Source organism: Lepidochelys kempii, chromosome 2 (genome assembly GCF_965140265.1).
Source record: "Lepidochelys kempii isolate rLepKem1 chromosome 2, rLepKem1.hap2, whole genome shotgun sequence".
Lineage (NCBI taxonomy): Eukaryota > Metazoa > Chordata > Testudines > Cheloniidae > Lepidochelys > Lepidochelys kempii.
Genome location: NC_133257.1, coordinates 160843820 through 160857253, shown reverse-complemented (window position 1 = coordinate 160857253; position 13434 = coordinate 160843820). Strand labels below are relative to the sequence as shown.

Here is a 13434-nt window from a genome sequence, read left to right as displayed (position 1 = left end):
ACCCATGAAGTAACAGCAGCTGGTGGAGGCAGCTCTTTTTTGACCTACTCTCCCCTGCTGCAAATCTCTGCTTGCTTCTTCTCCTCTAGGGAAAGGATGACACTGACGACACAATTGTCATTTTGCACACAGTGGGTTGTTTGCTGCGTGTCAGGTTTCAGAGAGGTACAAGTACCTTTGGACTTCAAAGGAATTATGCTGGTGGTAAGGCACAGGTGCCTTTAGACTCTGAAGCAATGGCCTGGGCACAAGGTATAACTGGTAGGTCTTCAGTTTTTCACATGATTACAACCTGGGACACTGGTCCTGGCTATATAAGCGAGATTTTCCATCAAATGGAGACACCATTAATGATGTGTGTGTGTGTGTATGTAGTGGGAGGAGAAGGTTGGTGCTCCCAAACCCACAAAGATTAGGAATTGAGGTACCGCCACCTTTACGGCGAATATTGCATCGGTCTGGCTTCACATGGAGACTTGGACAGATATATGAGGCTAGGTGACTGCCTCACTGCCTGGGTGTGGCCTCACTCAAGTCTGGGAATAAGACAGGCCTAACAGGCCCAGGAAATATTACGTTTCTCTGAATTTAAGCATCAAAAAATGGAAAGACACCTGTGGCATTAGTTCCTTTTTCACAGTGCTAGCTGGACAGTTTGCTTTTAGGGGCTCTCTTAAGGGTCAATAAAGTGGCAACCACATGGCTAAAAGATAACTCTTGTCACCATCCTTAGTTGTCCATGTCATTCACAGTTCGCAGATGAAAATCCCAAAGGTGAAATCCTGTCCCCAGGCAAGTCACTAAGATGGGGTGGGCAAACTTTTTGGACCGAGGGCCACATCAGGGTGCGAAACTGTATGGAGGGCCAGGTAGGGAAGGCTGTGCCTCCCCAAATAGCCTGGCCCCCACTCCCTATCTGCCCCCTCCCACTTCCTGCCCCCCTCAGAATCCCCGACCCATCCAACCCCCCCCGCTCCTTGTCCCCTAACCGCCCCCTCCCGAGACTCCCGCCCCAAACCGCACCCCCTATCTAGCCCCCCCACTCCCTGTCCCCTTACTACCCCCTGTCCTATCCAACGCCCCGTTCCCCATCCCAACTACCCCCCTGAACCTCTGCCCCATCCAACCGCCCTCTGTCCCGACTACCGCCCAACCTCCACCCCATCCAACCGCCCCCTGCTCCCTGACCGCCCCTCACTCCCTGACCGCCCCCCACAACCTCCACCCCATGCAACCGCCCCCTGCTCCCTGACCGCCCCTCACTCCCTGACCGCCCCCCACAACCTCCACCCCATGCAACCGCCCCCTGCTCCCTGTCCCCTGACTGCCCCACAGAACCCCCTGCCCCTTATCCAACCCCCCGGCCCTGGGCCCCTTACCATGCCAATCAGAGCAGCATGTCTGACCACCGCTCCGCCAGACACACTGACCTGCATGAGTGTGCAGCCCCACCGCCCAGAGGGCTGCCTGCCCAGCAGCGTGGCTGCGGGGGAGGGGCTGGGGATGAGCCGCCCGGGCCAGGAGCTCAGGGGCTGAGCAGGATGGTCCCGCGGGCTGCAGTTTGCCCACCTCTGCACTAAGAGTTTGCCGTTGACTTCAATGATGCCATAATTTCACCCAAAAGAGCAAGGACCAGTAAGAGGTAGTCAGAATAGTTCCAAAATAAAAGAATTTGATGAAAATTGTGTTACAGAGTATTTGGTTTTAGGAAAGTTCTCAAACTTTTCATAACATTGTCTCTTATTGTGTCATCCCCACCTCCTCAACTTCACCGATACCCACTTTTAACATGATTCTACAAATATTTCTATGCTTCTCCATGATGCTCCTTAAACACTGAACATCCTCCTTGATCTAATTCTTAAGACCACTACCCTCTCTTCCTTTACATCTTTTCTCAAAAAAAAAAAAAAACCCTCAAAAACCCACCACTTCTGCTGGGACACGTACAACAAACGAGTCAAGAAATGAGGGTTGTGTCAAGGTGTGGTCTGAGATAAAGTTTTTGTAATAAAGTTGACTAAAAACCATCAAGCAATATACACAGCTAATCAGACTCAGACAGTCATAGAAGCGTAGGACTCGAAAGGACATCAAAAGGTCATTTACTCCAGACCCCTGCACTCAAGACATGACTACATAACAGCTAGACCATTCTTGACTGGTGTTTGTCTAATATGTTCTCACAACCCTCCAATGACACAGATTCCGCAACCACCCTAGGCAATTTGTTCCAGTGCTTAACTTCCCTGATAGTTAGGATGTTTTTCCTAATATCCAACCTAAACCTCCTTTGCTGCAATTTAAGCCCATTGCTTCTTGTCCTATCTATGTATTCATGTGATTTTCTTATCTTTGTCTTCCACACTGTTAACCCCTAGTGCTACACATATTATTTTGAGTTTTTCAAATTAGGCTGCAAAGTACTTGGAGCAGGCACTACTGAGTCTGTGAGTGTATGGTGAACAGTACATTAAGATTGAGGCCACTGAAACTACCACAATACAAATAGTACAGAAGGGGTCTCAGGTTAGCGTAGTGTAAGACAGACAAATCTGCACTTGAAAGTTATATTGGCATAGCTACATCAGTCAGACCAGTGAAAAAACACACTCCTCACAGACATAGCTATGCCAACATAACCCCCAGTGTACACATAGGTATGTTGATGGAAGAGTGCTTCCGCCAATGTAGCTAATGCCGGTCAGGGATGTGGTGTACCTACACTGAGGCCTGGTCTACATTAAAAAGTTAGGTCAACCCATCTACGTTGCCCAGAGATGTGAAAAATCCACACCCCTAAGCAGCATAGTTAAGCCAACCTAAGTTCCAGTGTAGACAACGGAAGGTCAACGCTAGGTCAACGGAAAGATTCTTCTGTCAACCTAGCTACTGCCTCTTAGAAAGATGGATTACCTATGTCGACACGAGAACCTCTCCTGTCAGTGTAGGTAGTCTCTTCGCTGGAGCATTTTAAGTGTAGACAAGACCTGACAAACCTCTTCTGGGGTGTAGGCTGTATCTACACTATGGAACTATGCCAATGTAGCTATGCTGGTATAGTCTTTGTAGGAAGACATACGCTAAAATGAACAGATGGTTTCTTGAAGCCTACATGCCAGTTACATGCTCTAATCTGGAAATGGCTTGTGCCCAAACAGTTGGATAACAGGATCTCAACATCTGTTCCACAGAATTTTTAAATCCATGAAAAGCAACCCCTCATTCACAAAAAATCATATTCCTGACATACATGGAAATACACACAAAAAACAGGAAACATTTGTGAGAAGACATTCTGTGTACAAGTATGGTCTATGCTTCCTACTTTTTTCCCCACAGAAAATAAGGTCACGTGTGCAGAAAATAATAAAAACCTCCCAAGAACCTCAAACTGAGCATCTACTTAATTAAAAAGATCTTGGGAGACATTCTTTAAAGACCAACCCTCATACTAATGGTTCATAGTTTTGGGACACAATTATGAATTACTTTGTATATTAGATGCAAACACAGACCTGCCACCTCTATAAAAGTTTTCTGGTAGGACTATAGGTTTTGTGCGTCCCCTACATGATAATTGATAATTCCTTGTTTGACTAACTTCTCTTCCCATTCTCCTGCATGCTGGGGAAGGTCAGTCAATCAAAATTTTCCGACAGAAATGCTATAGCTCAAACATAAATTAAGGATTTGATGTAGAGTTGACTGGGTCAGGTTTTTTGGCTTGTATTACGCAGGAGGCTAGACTGCATGATCATAATGGTCCCTTCTAGACTTAAAAATCTATAAAAGCTACTCAAGGTCCTGAATGACAATCTGGAACAGTAAGTGCTCATTACCTCTTCCTCCTGCTGCAGGCTGGGCGTGCCTGTGAACTGCAGAAAAGTTGGGGGTGGGGTTTGAGAATGATTAAAAAGAAGCGTCTTGGGAGTGGGGAGAGACGGAAGCAAAGTGTTGGGGGGGGTCTTTCTCCATCCCTTTTTTGCTCTCTCTTTTTGCATCACTCCCCAGATCTAAGCATATTAATGCAAACATTTAAATATACATGCAAAACTATGCAAGTTTATTTAAACACATACTAATTTGCATTGTCAAGATTTTTGCTTTAAAGATATTGGCAAAGATGGTGATATGCCTTGGACAAAGCCAATTTATTTCTAAATTGGGGTCTTGCTTTAACAGCATATCAATGAGAAGTTGTATAAATGGATGATTGGATGTGGAAATACACTAACATTTGCCAAATTATGTTTAGGAGCATGGGTCTAGTGCTCACATCGCCCCTGCTCTCCCCCAAATACTGTCAGCTAGATCAACAATAACCTAATCTCCAGTTTTTTGGGCAAACGTGGTCTAATTTTACAGTGTAAGATTACGCTGAGAAACAAAAAAAGCTTCTATTTTTGGGAAGGTACAATTTTTCGACATACACAAAGGCCTGTAATATTTGATAAAGAAGGTCAGGCCAGTAAGATTAAGTAGCTCCAGTATTAAACCAGCCTATTCCCACAGTGAGAGCAAAATTAAGATGTAGAAATAGGCTGCCAAGTTAAGGCAGTGGGAAAGATATACTGTGTAACCTATAAAGAAAAGGAGTACTTGTGGCACCTTAGAGACTAACCAATTTATTTGAGCATGAGCTTTCGTGAGCTATAGCTCACTTCATGCTGGCTTTGGAGCAGAATTATGCATCTTGACGTGACAGTTGCAGTTCAATTTTTAGAGAAGCCTTTTGCTTACACTAGGAAGCCAGAGGCTCAGGGTACTACGGAGATGCCAGGAAGTTCACAGAAATGTAAGACTGGAATGGACCTCAATAGTCCAATGCACTGATGCAGGACTAAGTCCATTCTAGGCAGACAGCGCCACAACAAACGCCTTCCTCTATGACTAATGACGAGCAATACTGATGGATTCTTCTGAATCCCTGCAGTCCTCCTTGGCCAGAGTCTGAGAGCTGTGACACAATACCTTGTGGAAGGAGGCGGCAGAGCAGTGGGAATCTTCAGGCACCCCAGATAAAAACAAATACGAAGAGTAATCAGAAAGGAATTCCACTGTATTTCCTCCCCCCCAATAAATGACTGGTGGTAGTTTTCATTTATAGTACTGAAATGGGAAATATTCTCCTCAGAGAGTAAGCTTTCCCAGTTCATGAGACAACCTATCAGGATAGCAGATGGTCAAGATGGGTTGGTGCCAGGTAGCCTGTTGGCATGATGCATGTAGCTTTTTATTAAACCAGCTTTTCCTAAGGAGATAATACTTTGGGATTCTAACATATCCTTTCAGCAGCGCAATTTATCCGTTTCTCATCTTGAAGGAATCTCGCTCATTCTGCACACCTCCGCAGTCTGGAACTCCTGAAGAAAAGATGCACTTAACCTGAATAAACTGATTTTTTTAAAAACAAAAAAATAAATAAAAAATAACGCTTCTGAGGATTCTGGTGGCAGCTGTCTTGCCAAAAAATGACAATTTGAGAAATCAGCAGCATGGGAATTTCACTGAAGAGAATGTAAATAAATTTCAATCCTGTTTAAACACTAGTTTCATTTATTATTTTCTAGATAGTAGATTCTAATTTTTTGCATATTCAGATTGACCGGGTGAGCCACAATAGTTAGAATTTTTCTTTTAATGTCTTAAAAATGAAGATTCAGGCCACCAAAGCTAAAATTATTACACCCTTAGTACTAATCTGTTCCCGCTCCTATTTTTCCCTATTGTTTACATTAAAAAAAAATCTTAAGTTTCCATTACCAGAAAATCAGAGGTAATTCCATGACCAAGTACTGAGGTATTGTTCCATAACAACGTATAATTACATATTACATTACATCAGTATCTCACAGATTTCATTAATAAAAAATAAATAAAAAGTTTCTAAATATTTACATGTAATTGGTTTCAAGAAAATAATTTTCTAGTATCAGGTTAGCAGAATTCCTCGGTGGTCTGAGGAAAGCGATATTACGATTAAAGAAAATATTGAAATGTGGACATGTAGATTACTCTTACTAGGGAAATATATTTTAGGGCATTCATCTTTCCTGCCTTTGTTGAGACTGTGATCAGCAGGAAACGTCATCCCTTAAAAGCGAGGAGTTAAATTCACACCATCCCAGTTCAGTAGGTCTCAGACACACGAGACATTTTCTCTAAATGGGTTACTAATTTCAGGTCTAATTATGACAATTTAACTATAAACTAATCATTTCACTTTTAATTGGGTTAGAAGAAATATCCTGCTAATATGCTTTATTTGAGTTTCACTGTATCCATTTGAAAGGATATGAATAAGTTCAAATTCAAACTTTAAGGATGAAAAAAATTAATGTTCTATCAAAAAGATGGTGTTTTTGCTCTCTTCAGACATCTATGGGACAAGAGAAGAGAAAGTATTCTAGGGGGACTGGAAGATTTCAGTGGAAGATCCTTTTTGAACAAAGTCCAAACTAGGTGAAAGTCAATTTTATTTAAAAGCTACTCATGAAAACAAAATTTACTAAACAATTTATTTGTGCTTTTGTATTCTTTAAATGCGTTCTAAAATATTGTAAAAACTTCCCCAAGATATTTTGGATGAAGCAGAAGTTCAGGGGAATTTGACATTTCATGAAGAATTTCCACTTACATGTGTTTATGCCTGATGGGCTCTGGCCTGAACATATGCTAGCCTCTCTTTTCCTTGAAAAAAATCTTCATTTATAAAATCTTAACACTGGAGTAGAGCAATTTTTTTTTCTAACACACAAAATGGGTAACCCATATAATGTTTTACATGTGTTCTAGTCCAAGAAAGAACTGCCATCTGCAACACATCTTCTAGGCTATTTGCATTTCTCTCTCTCTCTAAATGTATAAAATAATGCCTCATACACCTCAGATATGATTTACAAGCACAAAACACTTCACTGAAATCATCAATTTTATATTTCAGAGAAAATACAGTTCTATAATAATCAAACAAATAATACTTTTGGCCTTCATCCCCAGTACTAACTCTTTTAGAAATATTTCTGATGTCTTCCATATCAAACATTTTGCACTGAGATATACTGATATGATGGTACCCACCTATTTTGAACTTCATGGAGAGAAGTGGGAAACCATATTACAGAAAATGTGGGCTATTTTGTATCTGATTTAATCAAGGCATTAAGTATTTCTAAATCAAATGTATCACATTTGAGAAAAAAAGTCAACTGGAACAGATTTCCTTAAATGATTAAACACAGCATGAGAGAAAATGGATTAAGAAGAAAATAATAAGGCTTGGAACCATCGTGAGCTCATGCACTTGCAATCAAAAGTTAAATCTATAAAAATCAAATATTCATCATCAAGATCCCAAACACCCACCCTGTGGTAAAGAAGAAACTAGGCTTTTTATTTTGGCTTTATGTACCTTTGCTTCAGAGAAGCACAACTACCTTGACAGTTTACATGCTGAATGGAGCTGGAGCTCAACTGCTTTGAAGATGAGGACTGAAGCTTTATCCAGGCACCCAAAACTAATTGGGAGCCACTGAAGGGATCTATGGGGCTGGTACGTTCACAACAGCCTAGGATATGGAGGAGGCAGGTAGCCACATTCTGTATTAGCTGAAGCTTGCACATTGTCTTCACGTTCAGCTTTAATTACAGTGAACTACAGTAATCCACCCTGGAGATAACAAGTGCGTGGCCGGGTCCTTGTCTAAGAGGAAGGGGTACATTTTTCTGGGAAGCTAGAGTTGAAAGGCACTTTTAAGACACTGATGTCACCTGATCATCCAGGTTTAGTGAGGAAACAAACAGGACTCTGAAGCTTTCCACCATTTTGATAAATGGGGGCTTCATCCCCTCAGTGGAAGGTGGGAACAGTGCCTATCCTAGATCTTAAAAGCTTTTGCCCCTTCAAGCAATTATTACTTCGGTTTTGCCTGGGTTCAGCTTGAGCAAGCCGTTCTTTGTCCTCTTAGATATTCTGACATCTTAGCAGTGGTTGCAGCAGTTGTGAATGTAGTTGAGTATCACCTGCATATTGTTGGCAGCTGTACCCAGGGCATCTCACTCTTTCCCCCACTGTCGATATTGAAGAGAAGGGAGGATAGCGTGGGAGGGTCTTTGGAGAGCAGCAGCAGTTAATCCATGACTACTCTCTGAATTCTCCTGGAGAGGAACAACTGAAGCCTCTTTTAGTACTGTGCCATCTATTCCTTCTATGTCAGAATATAGTAGGCCACAAGATACTATTAACTTTTGTCAAAATTTTTAGAGAGGTCCAGCTGTATTAGCATGGAAATCTTGCTTGTATCCATGGTCATAAAAAAGGTAGCCTTTTAGTGCCACTACAGCTATTGTGTGTGCTGTGCCTAGTCTTAACCCTAAGCAAAAGGCATCCAGGATGTCTGCTGATGTCACATATTGCTGGAGCTTGGTGGTTACTACTTTCTCAATTATTTTGCCAAGGAATGGAAAGTTTGAGACGGGATGATAGTTGGAGAGGTCATCAGATCAAATGGCTTTCTGAGGACTGGGTGGACTATTGTGTTTTCAAAGGATTTTGCCAGGTGTGCTTCTCTGAAGAAGGCATTAACGATTTCCATTAGCCATTGGCATAGCTGTTCTTCACTGGCTCTCTCTCACATGGAGGGGGGCATTTATACATTTCACAGGTTATGGCTCTGATATTTTTCAGGGGCTCTTGAGCTTTGGCCAGCATAATGAAATGGATGATGTGATCTGGTCAGGAATGGAATTTTACAGAATTCAGTGGCAACAGTTCCCTTCTTAAGCAACACAGAACATAACCCAATAATATCTCTAACGCATACATTTTTAGTTCAAACTGTTTTCTTTTAACAGCTATAAAGCCTTTTTACTTAGTGGCAATGAGGACACCACTTATCTTAGTAATAATAAAGCAGTGCAAGCTACTCTAGTTAGTGTTGCAACATAGTTTCCATTGTAATTTTAAATTCCCCCAGCACCACCCTCTCAAAATAACTCCCGCAAGCTCCTAAACAACTGAATCATACTGGCTTCACAAGTACAATAGCTATATACAGACAGAGAGAGAGAAAAATTAAGGAATGCATAACTGAAGTAGAAATACATTTAATGAAGGATGAAGCATATTCAAACAAACAGTTGATGGGGACTTCCTCTGCATTTGGTTCAAGTTATAACTAAACTGGCGCAAACTTCCTATTTAATTCACCGTTTACAAAAAGCAAGCAGTAGAACTTTAACTCTGTGAGTGGAACACAGATTGTAAAGCTTATGTCAAAGTGAAGAGTCCAACGATGAAAAGACGTCACCATCCTGACAGCAGGTTGATAGCAATGGTCCCTTTCTTTCCACATCAACAAATGTTTCCATATTAAACACCCCACCATCATGGCTTGCATCAATTGGCACAATTTTTGACAGCCTCAGAAGAAAAGTTGAAGACTGAATGGAAACAGAGAGCCCTCTACTCCCTCATTTAGAATGATGGCTCCTCTAGATCAGGATGAGCTACACACTGGCAGGGTAATAAAAGGAAGTCAGTACTCTATCTGTTCCTTTTTAAATGGTCAAGGGAGAAACAGAAGACTGGGGATTTCAAAACTGCTACTTTGTAATCTTTAAATGATACCATCTTAACTTTATAAAAAACAGCAACGCTCAAATGGATTAGTCAGTTCCTTATGGTCTGACTGCACACTGCAAAGTGTTTTATGATTGTATATTTAAATATGAGTCAAAGGTGCCAAGGGTTTTAGCTACATGTTTTTTAATTTTTTAGCTAAATCATAAATGAAAATAAAGACAAATTTAAAATATTCTTGTAACATCAGTTAAACTGAGTATTCTTTTATCACTTTCATTGTTTAAAATGAGGCACTCAAAGGCAGAACAGTAACTAATGGAAGTCTGCTCCGTCTGATTAATCCTGCTTTATATCTTTTAATGTTTCTTTTGCAAAAGCAAATAAAGATAGTTTTTTAAATAAATAGATGAAGAGTTCAGATTATACAATTAAAATGAGTGAGTGATGCTTGTTAAGCTAATACTGGCTATTGGTTAGTAACTTTAAACTGGTACTTGGAAGAATCTCTCAGGAAAAATGGACCAGCTACAATCAATATACCATCCCTGTATGTAATTTGCAGAGGGTTAAATAAAATACTTGAGGAAAATATCAGTTCAGTATCTTCGCTGTAGTAGTTAAAACAATTTGTTGGAAACACAGGCTGTCTTTTTTTTTTTTTTTTTGCCAGCTGGACTTTTAATGGCCCGGTGATAGGTGCTGACCAGAGCCGCCAGGCTCACTTTTCGACCGGGTGTTCCGGTCGAAATCCAAACACCTGGCAACCCTAAATCAGGGCAATTATTTTTTATATTATAAGAAACGCAAACTATATGATGAATTTCCTCCAAACCTTACAGAAACATTCTATGTTGCTTTCAGAGTAAATCTGGCAATGTTCAGACCAAAACTAAGTTCAAAGTTGTTTTTTTGTATTTCTAGATGGGGACAAAGATAGCACGAGAGGATCTTCCTCTTCCCTATGTTCAGCAGCCTCAAACTTTCCCTCATTTTGTCAGAGATCTGCTGCCTTTGTGTGTAGGGGGGAGGGGGAGAAGGTTGGGATGTCAGAGTTTAGAGGGGGTAGTCAGCTACAATAAACTGGTTACAATCTTAACTATGGAGAAGTAGTATCCTTATGGTTACTATACTATCTACCTCAAATGTTAATAGATGGGGAAAAAAATCCATGACCATTCATTTCACACACGCTATCAGCCAATCTGATAAAAGATATCTGTTCTATGTGCCAATAGCTCATTGTTTTCACCCCTATTACACATAGCTGTACATAGCTACGAATCTGCACTCTCAGTTGGGCTTCATGGGACCATAGTTTAAATACATCCGTAAGACAACCAGGAAATGCCTGAGATGTGTATAAATGTACACACATCTGATTTTGTGAACTAATGGTGATGTTCTTACCCTGCATGTTTAACACAATTGTCATAATTATAAAGGGAAGGGTAAACCCCTTTGAAATCCCTCCTGGCCAGGGGAAAGCTCCTCTCACCTGTAAAGGGTTAAGAAGCTAAAGGTAACCTCGCTGGCACCTGACCAAAATGACCAATGGGGAGACAAGATACTTTCAAAAGCTGGGAGGAGGGAGAGAAACAAAGGGTCTGTGTCTGTCTGTAGTCGTCTTGGCCAGGGACAGAACAGGAATGGAGTCTTAGAACTTTTAGTAAGTAATCTAGCGAGGTATGTGTTAGATTATGATTTCTTTAAATGGCTGAGAAAAGAATTGTGCTGAATAGAATAACTATTTCTGTCTGTGTATCTTTTTTGTAACTTAAGGTTTTGCCTAGAGGGGTTCTCTATGTTTTGGAATCTAATTACCCTGTAAGATATCTACCATCCTGATTTTACAGGGGGGATTTCTTTATTTCTATTTACTTCTTTTTTTTTTATTAAAAGTCTTCTTGTAAAAAACTGAATGCTTTTTCATTGTTTTCAGATCCAAGGGTTTGGGTCTGTGGTCACCTATGCAAATTGGTGAGGCTTTTTATCCAACATTTCCCAGGAAAGGGGGGGTGCAAGTGTTGGGAGGATTGTTCATTGTTCTTAAGATCCAAGGGTCTGGGTCTGTAGTCACCTAGGCAAATTGGTGAGGCTTTTTACCAAACCTTGTCCAGGAAGTGGGGTGCAGGGTTTTGGGAAGTATTTTGGGGGGAAAGACGCGTCCAAACAGCTCTTCCCCAGTAACCAGTATTAGTTTGGTGGTGGTAGCGGCCAGTCCAAGGACAATGGGGGTAATATTTTGTACCTTGGGGAAGTTTTGACCTAAGCTGGTAAAGATAAGCTTAGGAGGTTTTTTCATGCAGGTCTCCACATCTGTACCCTAGAGTTCAGAGTGGGGGAGGAACCTTGACAACAATCAAAACAAAATTGCTAGGATACAACCTCCATTTTTGTGTTCTGGTCCATTAATCAGCAAAAGTCATATTTAAAAAAAAATGTGGTATTCTCGGTGAAACTTGGAACTCTGTTCTTAGTGTGTGAGAGATACCACAAAAATAAGTTGTTCTCATAGCATTTTCCAAGACAACCAGCCAGTACAAAAGAAAGCAAACAGGAAGGGAAGAGATAATACTGGAGCGGTGAGAAAGCATAACAAGTTAGTGTATCTTTATTTGAAGATATGCAATTAATATTAGCGGCATGACTACACCTGCATATTCATATAAAAACAAAAATCAAGACACTAGATATATTGCTCAGGTTAAAATCATGATCTCCTATGAAGATTTCCTGAATTACTAAATGTTCCCAGAAATTCTTTTTAAAAGAACTTAGATCTGAAAGACTGCTGAAAGGGCATAATTTGTCTGTCACTTCTTTTTACACTTTTACTGTGGGAGGACAAGGCTTCCTATTTATGATTATTTACACAAAAAAGTGACATTACATATTTTTATGTACTATGATGGTTATTGCATGCACAGCTAACATTTAACTTAATTTGCTGGTATTCAGTCCCACTTTTGTGAGTGAGGTTGGCAAGCAGGCAGTGTTCTCAGTCAAATGTCATGCACTCTATGCAAGTAATATTAAATTTTGTGGTTTTTCCTATTTTACAGGTAACCATTTTTGTGACCTGACGATAAAAAATCTGTCATCTTCAAAATGGAGACAGTGTACTTAAATCCCTGGGTTTACAACTAGAACTGCATGATTTAGTTGACTTAAAGTAAATCTATATATGATAATTACGATACATGGTTTGAACACCTTGCATTAACACTGTTTCTCAAAGTGTAGGGTGAAGACCCAACATGGCTCAAAAGATGTATAAAATTAAGATGTGTAGGCCTTTACTATCATATTGCCAAGTTATGAGGGAGAATATTGGTGTCATTTTCCTGAATGGGGCTCAGCTTTGAAAACTGTGGGAAACAGGGCACTAAGAACAGCAAAAGCACTGCATGTCCACTTTGGTTCGAGTATAAATTTTATCTGTGAACCTGTAGGGACCGGAGCATGGGCAGTAAAACCTAATAGTTAGAGTCAGGAGCAAGAACCAGAGTCAAGAGTCAAGCCAAGAGCCAGAGCCAGTACCAGAGGCCAAGCCAAGGGTTGAATCTGGAGTCAGCATCAGAGTACAGTGTAGAAGCAGGGATCGCGGGTGAGGCAGGAAAGCAAGTAGCAGGAACAGACAGGGTCTGGGATTTAGGAGGGCAGGAACAGAAAGGCAGGGCTCAGGAATCAGACAAATTAGGTAGGATCCACAGCAGCACCCAGTCAGAGTTTCATTTAATTACTCAGACAACTTCCTGTGCCTCTTCCTGGTTTAAGTACTGTGTCACAGCCAATGGGTGGGACTGGACATCTCCTCCAATCAGAAGCTTTGTGGGTAGGCCCTCTGT

General features: G+C 41.0%; 1 protein-coding gene across 10 annotated transcripts in view; it reads right to left on the bottom strand.

The window, feature by feature from the left end:
• The window catches only part of PTPN3 (protein tyrosine phosphatase non-receptor type 3), a 277972-nt gene that overhangs the window by 112317 nt on the left and 152221 nt on the right, over nucleotides 1–13434 (bottom strand). The window lies entirely within an intron of this gene.